General features: G+C 37.1%; 1 long non-coding RNA gene across 1 annotated transcript in view; it reads left to right on the plus strand.

Moving 5' to 3' along the window:
- The first annotated feature begins 647 nt into the window (after positions 1–647).
- LOC143646225 (uncharacterized) overlaps positions 648–17,558 on the plus strand; it is a 30,908-nt gene continuing 13,997 nt past the window's right edge. Inside the window, exon 1 of the long non-coding RNA XR_013157398.1 lies at positions 648–737. This is a non-coding gene — a long non-coding RNA (uncharacterized LOC143646225). The remainder of the gene's footprint in view (positions 738–17,558) is intronic.

A 17,558-nucleotide genomic window follows, 5' to 3' on the forward strand; every position in this document is an offset into this window, starting at 1 on the left:
AATATTTGAAAAACGAATGCAAAAAAAAATGAAAAAATAAAGTTTTTAATGAATACTGGAATTAATTATGGGATACAGATTTAATTTTTGTGCTTTTCAGTTCATGACCAATTCTAAATCATCTAAACACTGATTTTATTTGAAAGTTACCATAATTCTAGGATTTTTCCATCCCAGAGCTACAAAACATTGTCAGTAGGAATAAAAAAAAAAAAGCAAAGCATATGAGAAAAACAAATACTTCCACATTAGCTGCAAAATAAAATCTAGAAAATAATAACACCGGGGACCAGCCGCAGGTAACCTACAGGTATTGGCCAATGGAATCCACGAATATTAAATTAAGGACTGTGCAGGTAAATTCAGCTAAGCTCACCTTACTTCTCATTGACCTCTGAACTGAGTACTTGGATTTCTCCACATAAAGTTTCAGATGCACTCCAAAGCCAAGGCTATTTCAGATGTGGTTTAGTCCTCCCTTTGAGATTGGATTCCTATCTGTGAACTCTTGCCACACTGGCCATCTGGGATGACGGCCACCTGCCTTTCTTTTCTATTGTTAATCCCTTCCTGCTGATAAACAGCTCCCATCCAGTTTGGTTGCTGAACTACCTCCTTTAGCAGCTTTGTCTAAATCACAATGGAAGCCTGCACATTGAGCTTTGCCCACATGCGGTGTTTTCCTCTGCTCACCATCTCAGCTTATGGTTTGTCACAGAGGACTCATTTCACACCAGGTAAGACCTGCCTGCCCTATGTTATGAGAAACCACCACCTCTTACATCCTTAAGTACCCAGAGAACAACAGCCTGTCCTGTACTTTCTCCTTCAATGAGATCTAAAGTTGCCTTGAATTCCTCATCAAAGTGTGTAATCCTCAAACGTCATTTTAGAGAGAATTGTGTAAATCAGATTGTGTTCTGTCAACAGAGAGAAGAGATGAGAGGCCTTGTGGAATGCTATGGGGAATCAGAGATGACATAAACCTGGGAATTAACCATGATGCCTTTAATCCAGTAACTCTCAGTTTAATTTTCAATGTCTTTTCCCCCCAGTTATAACAACTCAGTGGTGACCATTGTATGGGAAAATATCCAAATTGCATTTTCCCAAAATGTGATTAGTGGGTGCATGAGTGGTTCAGTGGTAGAATGCTCACCTTCCATGGGGAGACCAGGTTTCAATTCCCAGACCATACGCCCAAAAAACACAAACAAACAAAAAAATGCAATTGGTGCTATTTTACTTCAAGTATAATACTGCAGGCCCAGGAGAAATTTTAGGAAACTAAAGATTACTCTGCCATACGGTTCTTAGAAGTTTATGCAAAATTGTCTTCCAGAAGACCTGAAATGCAATCGGCTATGGGATGGCACCATGTACTGGACAATGCATTGTGCTCAAAGAAGGAAGCCTGGCTTTTATCCCAATACGTCATTAACCTGCTTTGTGAGCCCAGACTATTGGGAACTAAGCTTCCTCCACCCATATAGACTGGCACAGGGATTAGATTTGCTTGAATTCTAAAAAGATACCATAAATTGCATAAAGACAATAGAATTAAAGTAGAGGTCCACTAACCCTAGGTATGGTAGTAATCAATTACACTTCTCCATTTGTTGACACCTACACCATACTGTGCATTCTGCATTAAATTAAAACAAGGATGCATATTCCTTAAAGTGAAATCAGAGGTCACAAATGATGATAATCTGTCTGCATTTAAAAATTTTAGTGATTTCACATAAAATCCAGATTTATAACATCTGTTAAAATCAGAAACTCACTGGTACTGAGCATGCATTTCTACGAGGCATTAAACAACTAGAGCTGAAAACAGTTGACTATAGATAGGACAAGGGTTTCTAGTTCGCCATAGTCCCCAGTGCTCCCTTCTGTCTTCTTGATGCAGAGGCTATGCCTGCATTGTTTTTCCTATACTATGCTGTTTCAGGCCTTTTCACAACAACTAGACTCTGGGGGGGAATGAAGCTTGAAACCTGTCATGTAATATAGCTCTAGACTTGCTTCAAATGAACATATGTCTCAACCAGTTATCAGACCATTTTCTGTCACAGGATGGGTCCTCTATAATGTATACTTCTAGAGAGAGGAGGGGTCTTTTATTTTTAGCACATTTGATTACTAAACAAAGAGATGATCCTAGCACTGAAAATACTTGGTTGTGAAGTGTTTGTGATAAAGACAGTTTAGCACAATATTTTTTAAAACAAAGCATTATGGAGATTTGCTCATTGAACTGATCTTGCTAATTTTCATAGGTAAGTCCTACCCAAAGATGATGATTGTCTTTTTATTCTACTTTTCTCATAGTCCTGAGTGCTGATGGCATTGCTCATAACACATTCCACCACTGATTTCCCATTTTCCACTTTTCTTGTTATGTTTTCCTTCCCGCCCCATTCCTGGTGTCAAACCAGGAATTTGTAAAGTTGCAGAAAGACTGAGTTTTCTGCCATCAGCTATAGTTTCTCTAAATTCCTCTCCCAGATTACAAGAAAATTGTTGTTTACAAAGTGCTCTCAGTTTTCATGGTGAGGGATTTGCCATCAGAAGTAATGACACAATCTGGTGTGGCTATTGCACCAGGTTTTTCTTTTTCTTTTTACAGGGTCATAGGGGAATGGATATTGATTCTGAGCCTCTGCTCACTGTGCTAGTGATGGCAGCTTGGCCTTTCAGTAAGCAATCACTTGCACAGCCCATGGCATGCAGCATTTCCTAGGTGCCAGGAATCTTGACTCCAGGATTTCTGTGTCACCAAAATCCTAGTCTTGAAGACCTCAATAGCACTTCCGCAAAGGACAATGCAGACATAGACTATAGTCAGAGCTTAGTCTTTCCTTCCGCTATGGCTTCCTCTCCAAGTTGAGTGTCCCCCGTCTTTGGCCCCAGATTGTCACAAGAGTAGAAAGGTCTTTAAAGTACTTTGGAAATACACCTTGAAGCATATGATTATCTTTCTTTTAACTTGATTAAAGCTTGAATATCCTCTGGCGTGTTGTAGAACACCAAGGCCAGATCCTTGGGGCAGCCTCTGTTTTGAGAGTCCATTGTAGAGTTTCACAGATTTTGAAAGATCAGGCAGCATTGATCTGTTTTCAGTACAATACCTCAAACTGATCAAAGGTAAAATTTCACAGATTAAGAAAACAAATCAAATCAATGTTCATCTATCCTTTGTCTAAATCTTGCTAATAGCAGGCTTTTCATATTCTTTCAGCTCCATCAACTAAGTGCTTTTGCAATTTATCCATGCCAGGATAGAAGAGAAGTAAAAACGACCCCATAATCATGATGAAAATAAAGTCCACCCCCTCTCTTACATGAGAAAATAGAGAGAGAAAGGGAGAAATAGAGGGGAAGGAAAGAAATATGATGATGCAACATGTTGGGATAAGTGGAAATAATTAGACTTGAGAATTTATCAAGCTATCATCAAGATAATGTCTAGTTCCCCCTCTCTTTCTCTGAACATTAGTGGATAATTAATATGGTGTAAGCACATTGTAAGTTATGAAGTTTCACAGCTACTGGCAATTGTTACAGCCATAAGGCATTGACTGTACATGCAAAATGTTAGTAAAGATGAAGTAAGACAGCAGCATAGGTCAAGAAACTGAGAGTTTATAAACTACTGAAAGGGCCTCTGGCTCGCTCTATATTCCTTTAGCCCTGTTCGGAAACCCATATCATTCATCGCAATTGGAAGCATTTCCATTAGAATCAGCCTTTACCTTGTGACTTCAGATGCCAGGAGTATACCTGACTCTTCTCTCCTATTAATTCTAAATAAACTTTGCTGATAAGAGCAATTATAAAGAAGATCAATAATTGCTATGGTAATCAAAATTTTCATCTTGGTCCACAAATTTCTGGCTCAAATATCACCTGCTCATAATAACCTTCCAGGGGTTAAGCTATCATTGTGCTAACCTTAATGACAAGCTCCAAATATAAAATAGTACTCCAGTTCAGGATTTCTTCTTTTTTAAATAGTTTGCAAATCTTAAATTCTAGTAAATGGTATACATGCAGAAGTACTTAGGGTTAAGTCTGCAACTTACTTTGAGATGCATCAAATATTTACATGATAAATGTATGGCTAGAGGGATGATGGGCACATGTTTGATAAAGAAAACAGAGCAAATGTTAATTGCAAAATCTAGGTAGTAGGTATAAGGATATGTATTTAAATATCTTCACAATAAAATGTACAGGGAAAAATTCAGCTGAGGTGTGCTATTAAAAACATTACATTTAATAACCAGAGTAATATGAACTCTGACCAATCAGAACAAATGTTGGCAGTAAAACTGGAACTGGCAAGGACAAGCCAGTTATCTGCACTGATTATCCCCTAATATTTTCTTTGAAATCCAGGAACTCTTTGGAATAAAAAAGAATTAAAAGGTGCAGAGCCTTGATCTCTAAGAGCTGCCATATACTTTAAGGAAGTATAAAGGTTTACACAGCAGTATGGCCAAAAATATCATTCACACATGTTTTTATCCATAATTTTTTTTTCTCCTGAGCACCCAATGGCTGAAAGAGAAACAATTTATTTTGATTTAGTTTTAAACTTTATTGTAATCTGGTGATTTAAATGGTTCCTTTAGGACAGTAATGCTTTTTCTTAGAAAAAAATGTTTGGTGACAGACTTCTCTGCATTTCCCTGGCTCCTCTCCAAAATGTCATGAATGTGTGTGCCAAAAGGAGGGAAGCATGTATTTTTGACAACGTTGGAGTGGAAAGAATAGGTCAGTTGGTCCCTGGGCACTGTCCTCTGGCCCTGTGGTTCCTAGAGCAATGACCTTCCTCTGCTTTGTTACTGCTTGCCCTCGTGCCATTTATAAGTGCATTCCACAGTTAGGGCAGATCATAGCCTATGCTGGGCTTGCTCAGGGACGCAAAGCTATCCCTGATCCACTAAGGCCTACTTTGGCTTTCAGATGTCCCTTAAATCCTTCTGTGGGAACTTACAGTGACTACTTGGCCTCATCTAGGCCCTATAAGAACCAACAGCTACCCAGGAAAGCTCAGCTTCAAGATCTCCTTCTGCTTAAGCAAACAGTGCTACCAAGTTGACTTTACCAAAATGTGATGCATTGGCAACCCCCATAGGTTCAGAATCACCTGTGAGGAGATATCCCTGCAGAGACCCTCTCTTTACCTCAACTACCCCTTTCCTTTTCCATCATGTCTCTCCCTCTACAGGCTTCTGCCGGTGAGAATTTGGGAAGATGAGGGGAATAGCCACATACTCTCTTACCTCCTTCAGTCTTTTTTCTTCAAGGGGGAAAGGGGAAGAGGCAGATATATTCATAAATTTGTTATGAATATACAAATTTAGCAAGCCCACTAGGATACCCACTTATTACCTTACAGTTTGTGGGTCTGAAATCTGGGCACAGTGTAGCTTAACCGGTTTCTCTGCTAGAGTTTCAAAGAATTTCAGACTATAAGATGTGTCCAGGCTGTGTTCCTCTCTGGAGGCTCCAGGGAAGAAGTCATGTCCAAGCTCTTTCAAATTGTTGTCTAAATTCAGTTCTTTGCAGTTGTAAGACTGATATCCTGGGTTCCTAGCTGGCTATCAGCCAAGAATGGGTCTTCCAATAGGCTGACCACATTTCTTCTCAAACTCTCCATGTTGTCCCCCTCTCAGGCTTCAAATCTCTTCCTTTTCTTCTACACCTCTCTGGCATTTTCTTCTATGAAATGGGTAACACTAATATGCTTATTTCTAGAGGAATCTGAAGTTGAAATACTGGGCAAGTAACTTGTCAACCAATGCTGGGAGCTGGGTTTGAACCAGGCATTGAGGCCCCAGAGTACATGTTACTAACCCTCACTGTTAGAGGGGGGCAGACCTCTTACAGCAGCATGGGGTGACAGGGTAAGATGTAGACAGACCAAGATTTTCTATCCAGACCCACTTCTTATTAATGGTAAGTGTTGAAGGCTAGTTATTTAATCCTGAAACCAGTATTTTTATCTGTAAAAGGGGGTAATTAAGTCAACCATGGAGGGGTATTATTGCAAGAATAAATAATATATGAGGTACCTGGAGTTCTGTCTGGTCTATAAGAGGATCTTGATAAATGTAGATGTTATTATATGAAACTACTTCAACATGAAAAGAAACAAAGGGGGTTAAGGAGAAGACATAGAAGATAAAACTAGGAAGGTAATCATTCTGTTCTGATTGGAAGCCTACGAGATTCCACTGCACAATCAAACCTTGGACACGCTTCCTTCACCAAGTTTACTCATAATTCCCCTCCCTTTCCCTCCTCTAATCAATCCCATCTGTATATATAAGCACCTACTAGGGTGGAGAGGAGAGGTGAAAATGGGAGAAGCACAAGTCTCCGTACTCTTCCTAAAGGGATTTACAAGTTCCTCAGGTCAAAGTTTGGACAGCAAGATCATCTACTCTGGAGTTCAAGAGGCAGGTGTAAGTGAATGTGCAAAGGACATCCCAGGAGATGAGATTTTAGTCCTAGCTTTAATTAATTAGCTGTGAGGTCTTATTTGATTCCCTTGATCTTTAGGATATTCAAGTTTCCTCAACTGTAGAATAAGAGGCTTAAATAGTAGCTTTTAAAGCATACTCCCCAGCTCAAACTTGCTCTATTTTTAATCTCTGAAATGTTTTTGAAAGAAGTCACAAGCCCCAGGCTGTAAGTGCCTTTCCCTTAACATGGAAAGGGAAGGAAAATGAAGAAAAGGGTTAAAAAGAAAACCGAAAAGTTGAAATGCTGTGAAAGAAATGCATTAAAGAATATCTTTCATTTGTGTAGGGCTTCATAACTTTTAAGACACATTTGTGTACATTATCAAGGAAGTAGGTTTCATTTTTTTGTAGAGATAAAAAAAAAAATTGAAGCTCACAGAATTTAAATGCCAAACTCCCACATGCTAAATATTCACAGAGTAGTCAGTGTATAGTGCCGAGTCATATAAACAATATATAGCTTGGCTTTTGTGTTTTTTCCCCTCATTTTCCACCTTAGGAACTTGGAGGTATCTTTTCAGGTCTGGCGACATTCTGAGAGAGTCCCTGGGAACTAACAACATCATTTTTCACACCATGGAACAAGATCAATTCAATTAAGCGACACGGGTCTATGGCAGACACCCATATCCCAGGTTCCTGCTTTAGTTGTGGGCCAAAATATTTAAGAACCCAGAGGATCTCTGCCTTTTATGAGCATAAAAGACAAAAATGTGAGAGAAGAAATCAGAGTCATGACAGTGAGGCAGAACAGTTCTTCTCAAATACAACTGTTTGCTGCCTGAGTTTCATCTGGCTTTAACAGAGAGACATTCCATTCTCCACGAGAGGCAGAATTCCAGAGCACAAGTCCTGGTTTATATAATTTGTCTCTTTACCTGTATTATAAAGTTAGAGGCATCAAGCAATATGTAGAAAAATGTGATCAATTTAGATAGCACAGCAAAGCATGCCATTTGGTCTCGTTTATCATAATAGGGATTTAAAAGGACACTCATGAGGAATTCAGAACCTATGCGTTAGTTGAGCAGAACAAGTAGTTTTGTATGAGATGTACTCTTCAATCATTTTGTGCCTTGCTGTATCATTAAAAGCAGGTAGATGGTTTTTAATATGGCAGGATTTATAACAATCAATTTCTCAGAAAACCAATTTCTCCGCCACTTAAAGGGCTTGCTGAGATCGGATCGGGAAGCCCACCTTTATTCCCGGTTCCTTTGACACACCTCAGTGTGTTTTTCCCCTGGCAGTAACAGGGAATTGGAACCTACTAAGTCACCACCTTCTCCTTTATAAGGGTCTCTAGCTTTAAGTCTTATCTGGCTTTGGGCATGCCTGGCAGCCAACTCAGTGCCAAGCAGGAATGAAAGGAACAAGGGCAGTTTCACGCAATGGGCTGGTCTGCACATTAGGACATGCTACAAGCTAGAACTGGCCTTCTCTTCACAGTCGTCATGTGTTTGTTGGAAGTTTACAGTGGGAAAAGTTGCACATATACCTCCCGAACTGGCATCAGCAACACGGTCTGGGATCTGCTGATCTCTTAGAGTCAGTGTTTTTCTGGGAACACAGGAGACTGAGACCCATAGTGAAAGGACTATTTAGAACACCAAGGACTGTAGGTTGAATCTCTCCTTAGAGGCAGAGATGCTACTGATGCAACCTCTCAGAAGAAATAAAGATGTGACCCTTTTCCACTTCAGCATCCATGAACCACAGGTAGAGAGAGAAGTTATGGATGATACATGAGAAATCTTCATTATAGCTCTTATCAAAATTCATTGAAACTATTTCTTTAGATAAAAAGAGTAATAAGTTCAACTCTGTGTACACTGTCTCACTTGACCCATGTAGTAATCGGAAGAAGTAGATGTCATGATGGCCTCGTGATAATGTAGGTGAGAGAACTGAGCCATGGAAAGTTTGGGTCATTTCACCTGGATTACACAGTGCTAACCCAGGCCTGACTCCAGACCCCGCTCCTTGGATGCTGTGCTGTGCTACTGCCTGTAGTGAGTTGTCTTTCCTGCCGGACAGCTAGATCTCTGAGGGCAGCGGCCACTTCTTACATATTTCTGCATCCCTGATGCTTACCACATAGTAATTGCTTAGAGAATGATGGAAAAATCATGCTTGAATAGTCCCACATTGTCCTAGTTTGCTAGCTGCAGGAATGCAATATACCAAAAATGGAATGGCTTTTAAAAAGGGAAATTTAATAAGTTGCTAGTTTACAGTTCTAAGGCCGAGAAAATGTCCCAATTAAACCAAGTCTATAGAAATATCCAATCAAAGGCATCCAAGGAACAATACCTTGGTTCAAGAAGGCCAATGAAATTCAGGGTCTCTCTCTCTCTCAAGTGAGAAGGCACGTGGCGAACAAGTCAGGGTTTCTCACTTGGCTGAAAAGGCACATGGCGAACACGGCGTCATCTGCTACCTTTCTCTCCTGGCTTCCTGTTTCATGAAGTTCCCCGGGAGGCGTTTTCTTTCTTCATCTTCAAAGGTCACTGGCTGGTGGACTCTGCTTCTCGTGGTTACGTCATTCTGCTCTGCTCCTCTTTAAATCGCTCATTCTCTGACTTCAGCAAACCAATCAAGACCCACCCAAGTGGGTGGAGATACATCTCCCCTAATCCAGCTTAACAACCACTCTTGATTGGGGTACATCTCCAGGGAGATGATCTAACTGCATACAGTATTGAATAAAGATTATTCTGCCTTTATGAAATGGGATTTTGATTAAAACATGGCTTTCCAAGGGTATATACATCCTTTTAAACCAGCATACACATGCTGCCCAACACACTCCACTGATCTTTCTGGCTATAACATACGAAGATAAAGATGCATTCATAGGTGTAAAGGAATTAAGACTGGTAAGTGGTAAGTGGCCAACAGTACTTCTTCAATTGGCTATAATACTTGATACTTGTAATTATCAAATGTTGAAGAGTGGCAAACTCATTGGTCAAAGTTCCCTTGTGACAGTATTGTTTAATATATATAAATAGCGTGAGTTATTAATCAAACTATAATGTTATTCACTTTTACACTAACCAGATGAGACTGACATAATCATCGTCTAGAAATAGTAACCAGTATCACCTTTTTCTTTATTACCCAATTGAGGGGATAATTTTGAAGAAAAAAATAAAACATAGAAGTATATTTGTAAAGAAGTATACTTATCTATAGGAAAAGATAAAAAGATTCATCCTTTCAGTTCTGTCTCTCTCGAAAGGTAATAACCATAAACATCTTGAGCATACATCTTGCTTTATACTTATATATACACCCCAAATAAATAGGGTTATATGACCATTTGCCAGACCTGCAGGAAAGACATGATGAACATGCAAGACTGTGGCCCAGGGCGGGTTTGTTCATATCGGTGATTTGGTGGGTCTTTGGGGCTCTGTTCCTACCCTTTACCGCACCTCTTCTTCTTGATGGTCTTTCCAGCCCCCGGGGAATCCTCATGCATCACAGTTGTGGAGACCACCTTTTTTAGATAACTGGTAGCATATGAATTCACCAATATGTCCAATTTCTGGCGTATCTCCATATTAGCCCTCCATACTGCTCATTTGTTACATGCATAGTAAAAGAATTAATTTAAGAAACTAGGACTCCAGGGTTTCAGAATTCAGATGAAGTTTTGTAGTCTGGCCTAACTCAGGATATACATGCTATATGTTAATTTTTAAATTAAATACGTCTTTGGCATCTTTCCATTTTTCTTAACAATTAATTATATTCCTTGCCATGACTATCCTGTACTATGAATAACTACCTCCCTTACGATGAAGGAGATTTAGGCTTTTCCATACTATTAGAATTGTTGCTATTAGAAACACTGCCACACTACATTTCCTACAAAAGTAGTCAGTGCTTATTGTAGAAAAATGTGAGACTGTTCAACAAAAAAATAGGGGAAAAATATAATCCCATCTTCAAAAGATAATCTCTGATATTATCTTGAGATATTGATGTATTCTGGATCATTCTCCAAGTAAAATATTAGTTTCATATATTTGGCATAATACTGTAAATTTAATTGTTTTCCCTGCTCTTTTTTACATTTAGTAGCATTATCTCAATCCATTATTCATGAAAAACTTGATTTTTAAAGGTCTTGCATTTGTATCAGACACATTAAATTTGTAAATAAGATGTCTTAAAATGTAGTAGTAAGATGAGTTCTTTTCATTATTTAGTGAGATTGAATATCATGTCCATGTATTTTTATTCCCTCTTTTGTGAAAAAGAAATATTTTTATAAGCTTTTCCAATTCATCCTATTGGGGTATTTGCTGCTTTTCAATTTTAATTTGAAAAAATTTTAAGCATCTCTATAAATTACCATGTAAATTCTGTTTATATTCCTGCAATTTTTCCCAAGATTGCTTTTTAATTTAATTATGATATTTATTAGCATAGAGAATTTTCTGTTGTCAATATCTCAAACCCATTTTTGAAGTGAATAAGCCATTTCTTTCCCAGTCATTTCAGATTATTATTTATCATAAATTACTTTCCTACATATATTAGAGTCTGTTTCAATACTATCTTATATTGCCATATTTTTCACAGATTCTGCAATAACCACATCATTTATTATGAAATTCTATAAATGTCAGTGTCAGCTACCCTCATCGTTTTTCTTTAAAAAGCATGACTCACTCCTCATCTTTATTTATGTCAAAGTTTTCAACTCAATACCTCATATATGTGTGTGTATATACATATATTTGTATATATATATATATTTATACACAAAAAATTCACAGACCTACATGCATGCATAATACATACACACATTTATGTAAATATATACTTACATATATAGACAATAATAATGTTTAATCAGGATTGTGAAAATCCCACTTTCTGATTATGAAAGAAATGACATACTGACTCCTTACTCAGAAAAATGGCATTTTGCTCTATTAAATTTTTTTTCTTTAGCAGAGTGTAACATAGCAGTAGGTTGTGGGGAACATGTGGACCCCCCCGATCTCCCAACCCCATGGAAGGTAAATGAAGAGTGACCCTAAACATGAATGGGCTTAATCCTTGCAGTAACTATTCTGGGAATTTGGAAGACATGAGAGGAGAAATATTCTAGAAGACTTTCAGTTCCTGATTCATGAGAGCTGACAATGTATCTCAGCTCTTTTTGTTCCATAAAATATGGCTTTAATTTTATAATCTGCTTTCCTTGACTGCTCCTTCCCCCCAAAAATGACTCATGTTTTCTGTTACAAGCAAAACAAATTTGATAGGATTTTTACTTGTTATTCCTAGGATTTTTAAATTGCTATTATTAGTAAGCTTTTTACATAGAATAGATATATGTAAATAAAGTGATTTGTGTATTTATATTACATTTAAGAAACCTCATTGAACGTCAATATTAACTGAGAGTATTTAATTTCATAATCTTGACTGCTCATTTACTAATAGTGATAATTTTACATCCTCAATAAGCTAATAATTTAATAATAATTTGCATAATTATAATTTTATTGATATCTTTATTTTATGTTGGTCAAAAAATATTAGTTAAGTAGATATAATTTTTCTCTGATTTTATTGCATTAGTTTAAATAGAACATTGCTTTAGGTTGATAATCTTATCTCTTATAGTTTAGAGATAGATCTTTTCCTGCTTTTATATTAATATTAACAAAAATGCATGTGAAGGAATGAGAGTTATTATTTAATGGGTATAGAGTTTCTGTTTGAGGTGATGAAAAATTTTGGTAAAGGATGGTGGTGACTGAAGCACTATATTGTGACTGAAGTAATATCACTGAATTGTACATATAAAAATGGTTTCGAGTGGGAAAAAAATGCATGTGAATTTTAGCATATATTTTGGGAGCTTTATTTAAAGTTTATAGCCTTATTGTTGTTGCTCAATGGTATTGTCTATATTATTTTTCTAGACTTTTCACATTGGTATCAATTTTTATATAGTTCTATGTTTTTTAGGTTTTATCTAATTTTTAAGTTTGTTTGTCAGGGTTTGTTAATTACACAAAATGAATTAGGCAGCTTTGCTTTACTTTTAAGCACATGATTTGTTTACCTAGCAGAGCTTTCGTAAGTTCTTTGAAGTTTAGAAGAATTATCCGTAAAACTCTATCTCCATTATCCTTTGTTTTCAAGTAATCCCATGATAATTTTCTTCCAAATTTGTCAGTTCCTTTTTTCAAACCCACCACCATATTTCAGATGTTTATTTAAACTAATTCTCTTTGTATAAATTTTATAAAGTTCTTGTAAGAATAAGATGGAAAAACATTTATATAGGGCACAAGAATTTCCTTGCAAAGTTTTGGGTGGTTTTTTTTTTTGACGTAAAGCTCTTTTTTCCTCATTGTTGAATATTTCAATCCCTTTTTAAAAGTCTTGTCTGTGTTTTATGATTTCAATTGTTATATTTAACATTTTAATCCTCTTAGAATTTATTTGGATATAATAAGAAGGAAGATCTAACTTGATTTTCACATTCGGATTCTTGTAACTAATATTCAGGTTTCATTTTATGACAAAAGATTAGTAGTTAATATTTTGCCAGAAAAAATATTCACTCCTTCATTGGGTTTTTCAAAATTCTCAGCAAAGTGTTGTACATAATAATTTCTTTAAATAGTTCCATGACTTCCCATATCTATTATCTTCAAGATCTCAGTCCTAATTTTGAGGTTGTACACTGCCCTTAGATTTGAAATATAAGAAATTGTAATGGTTTTGTTTTAAAAAGTAGAATTTGGGTATACTTACAATTCTCCTTTTTTGCTATGTATAAGAATATGCTTTCTTAGAATATTCACTTAGTTTTTATTTTCTTCCAAGCTTTAGAGTTGACTTGTTTTAGTTCCTTTCTTTCTTTCCTATTTCCTATCTTTCCTTCCTTCCTTCCTTATTTCCTTCCTCTCTCCTGCCTTCCTTTCTTTCTTTCTCTTTTATCCATTCATTCTTTCTTTCTCTCTTTCTTACTTTTATTTTCTTTCTTTCTCTCTCTTTCTTTCCTTCTTTCTTCTATTCTTCTTTCCTTTTTATCTTTCTTTTCTTATTTAAATAAGAATTGTCTTAGGTGCCTGGGTAGTTCAGTAGTAGAATTCTCGCCTACCATGTGGGAGACCCAGGTTAGATTCCTGATCCATGCAGTTCTCAAAAAACAAGCAAAACAAACAAACAAACAAAAATTCAACAAGTGATGCTGCAATAACAGGATATTTACATGGAAAAATAACGAAAAGTTACCTTGCCATACAGAATACAAAAAAAAAAAGAATTGTCTTGAGTATATCTTTAATGATAATTCTAATGTTTTGATATCAAATATTTGTATTTTCATTGCTATATAATTATTTTGTACTAATAGTTTAAAGTTTTCTTTTAGTCCAATAGTTATCAATGAGACTGTATTTTAAAGTTATCCGGTTGATTTTGATGTTATTACTGCTGTTAAGATCCATTGCTTGTTTCTGATTCTGTTACATTGCGATCTGTATCATTTTGTCTTTTTAAATTTGTTAAGATTTCTTTCTGGGCAATTATGACAATAATATATAAAAATGTTCCATGCACATATAAAAATTACACGTAATCTCTGTTTAACATGCCCACACAGACATTATTATATTCTAATTCTTTACTTCCTCATTTATCTATCATGTTATCAAGTGATAACTAGAAAATTATATTAATTTTTGGAAATGGCTCTTGAGCTTATAAAATAAATAATAGTTTTTTGTATATATATATACACACATATAGATCATTTTCATATACACACTTCACTTAGTGTGTTAAAAGGTAGGGGAGGACACACTGGTAGCTCAGCTGCAGAACACCCACCCACCACACAGGAGACTTGTGCTCAGCTCCTGGCCATTGCACCTGAAAAAAAAAAAAAAGAGTAAAACACCTCAGTAATAGTATCTCTCCCCTCATGACGCCTCAAGATATATTGAGAATGAACTCAGACTGGTGCCTACAGGAAGGAAAGAAAAAAGAATAGAAATAAAAGTTAAAGAGTAAAACCAAAAAAAAGTAAAAATTAAATGAAATAAAATAAAAATTAAAAAATATATAAACCTAGGCAGACAGAGAGTTTGCCAGACTGCACATACAGCTTCTTCTGCTGAGTGCTGGGAACAGTCATCCTGCCAGGTACAAGTGACTGTCCCATCAGGAGCTGTGGGGGGCAGATCCACTGGGCACCAGGTGTTATGGTCAGCTGCACTGCCAGATGTTATGATCAGCTGCCCCATCAGGCATTGTGATCAGCTGCCCCATCCTGTGCACAGGGACCAACTATCCTACCACCATGCACAAGGGGCACCCCACACCCACCTCATGTGCTATCTTGCCCAGCTGGCCAGCACAGTTGGGAAGAGGTTGGTTTAAGGAGAAGAGGTGGTTCAGGAGCACCATCTGCTGCAAAGAAGCAGGTCTTCTCTGTGGCAGACAGGAGTTCTGCCTAGCTTTTAGTAGACCCTAAAATAGAATTATATTCCCTGCATGCGACCTGGGCCTTGTTGTGGTGCATAATTACTGACAAACCAAGTGAAAAAAGGAACCTTCAATGTAAACCCAAGTAAATACTAACTTTAGATGAGTGAAGGAAAGCAACCTGCAATGTAACCTTACTAAGATAATCACATGCCCTAAACACGACAGTAAATCACATAGCATGTGAAGATACATGCAGAAATGACCCAGGTAAAATAACCAAATCAAAACACTGGAGGAAAAATAGAATATGGGACAATTCATGGATATTTATAAAAAAAAATAAAGGATATCAAGAAGACACGACAAGAGCATAAAGAAAAATTCAGAAGATTAAATAGAAAATTAGCAGTTCTCATAGAGTGAAAGATACTGAAGAACAAAGAAATATTCTAGGGAAACACAATAGCAGATTCAAAGAAGCAAATGTAAGAACGAATGAGCTACAAGAGATCAACTGAACTAGACTATACAAAAGGCATAAATGTCAAGACAGATAGAAAAAAAAACGGAACTGAATCTCAGGGAAATGATGGCCAAAAAAAGCTGCACAAATATAAGAAGGATTAATGTTCCAGAAGGAGATGAGACCTAAATATAAGAGCCAGAACCATAAAACTCCTAGAAAAAAATATAAAGAAACATCTTCAAGACCTAATAATAAGAGATAAACTCCTAAACTTTACACCCAAAGCTCAAGTGACAATTGGGACACTTATTCACTGCTGGTAGGAATGTATAATGGTACAGTAGGTGTGGAAGACTTTTTATAGAGTCTCAGTTAGAGACTCTAACTTTGCAGTTCTCAGAAAACTAAATATTTAGTTGCCCTATGACCAACAATATCAATACTCGGTATATACGCAGAAGAGCTGAAAGCAGTCAGACAAACAGACATTTGCACACCGATGTTCTTAGTGGCAGTTTACACAGTGGCCAAAAGATGGAAACAACCCAAGTGCCCATCAACAGAGGGCATATATATATATATGATGGAATGCTGTTCAGCAACAAAAAGGAATGTCATCAGGCATGCAATGAACTGATAAACTTTGGAGACAATGTATTGTGTTAAATAAGCCAGAAAGAAAAAAACAAATATGCTATAGTCTCTTTTAGAAAATACTTAAAATCAGTACCTAGATGTAAGCTCTTATGGCAGCCATACTTAGTCCAAAGTTATAAGTGCATTTCTAGATTCTGAGACACTGAGCTATGTGTGTATAAGCTGGTGTTTCCTGGAACCCTGACTACCTCTGTTACACCTAAGATTCAGAGCTGGAGATCTGCAGTTAAAGCAACTGAAAAAGAGATCAGGCTTCAATTAGAGATAAAAAAGAGCCCATCTGGTTGGAACTAAGGTAAATCAGAATACAGGGCAAAAGATGATAGTGTATGTACTCTAGAGCTTCACCTATGGTATGAGACAAAAGGCAGAGAGATTTATTGTAACCTAGATCTTCTGTAACACAACCTAAATCAACCTATCTGGATAGCTCATTTAAACAATCAAGCACATGGAGCCCAGAACAGGAATGAGGCTTTGTAATTCTGTAGAGCGTAACGTAATACCCAGAGACATCTCAGACTGTGGTGGGCTGAAAAGTATTGGGAGAGTCCCTCGAGAGACTGGAGAAAAATATGGAACTATTAAACTTTTCCATCTGAGAACCCCTTGGTGCTCTTTCAAACATTAGGGACGCCCAAGAAAATAGGCTTGCCCTTATGAAACTTATTTCTCTGGTAGAGAATCTAAAACTACCTGTAATTATGCCTAAAATTTGCCTCCAGGAACCTCTAGTTGATCAGACATGGCTTTCCTCTTTCTAAGCCAACTCTGCAAAGAAAATCAGTACCCTCTCCCCTACAGGGGACATGACATTCAGGAGCTAAAGTCTCACGGACAATATGGGACATGACTTCTAAGAATGAGCCTAGCCCTGGCAACCTGGGATCCATAATCACTTCTGGATCAAAAGGAAGAAAAGATATGTAACAAATATTAGTAGCTAAGGGAGTTCAAATAGAGTTGAGAGGCTATGCTGGAGGCTATTCTTAGGCAAGCTTCAGCTAGATATTGCAAATTGCCATGGTTTGCCAAAACCCAACCAACATCGTGCCTATTAAACCTAAAGAACACCTAGAGCTCTAACTGAGACTCTATAAAAAAGTTTCATGCACCAAGTCTGCTTTCCCCATCCCAACTAACTTTAAAAGTAAATAATTAGCTCATTTAACTGAAAGACTCAGAAGTTGTATGAATCTAATAGAGGCTTGCCCCAGAAGCTAAAATGAGGTCACCAACACTCAGTTCTTCTCCGGTACCTTTGTTCTACTATCAATGGTGTTTACTTTGTCCTCAGGCTCTCCAAAGAGACTCAGCAGCAGCTCCACACTCTGCCATGGTCATAGCAAGTAGCTGTAGCAGTTCTTGAATTCTCAGCCCCAATCCAGAAAACATATCCGCATGTCTCATTGACTCTCATT

This window comes from Tamandua tetradactyla, chromosome 9, assembly GCF_023851605.1.
Source record: "Tamandua tetradactyla isolate mTamTet1 chromosome 9, mTamTet1.pri, whole genome shotgun sequence".
NCBI classification, from domain to species: domain Eukaryota; kingdom Metazoa; phylum Chordata; class Mammalia; order Pilosa; family Myrmecophagidae; genus Tamandua; species Tamandua tetradactyla.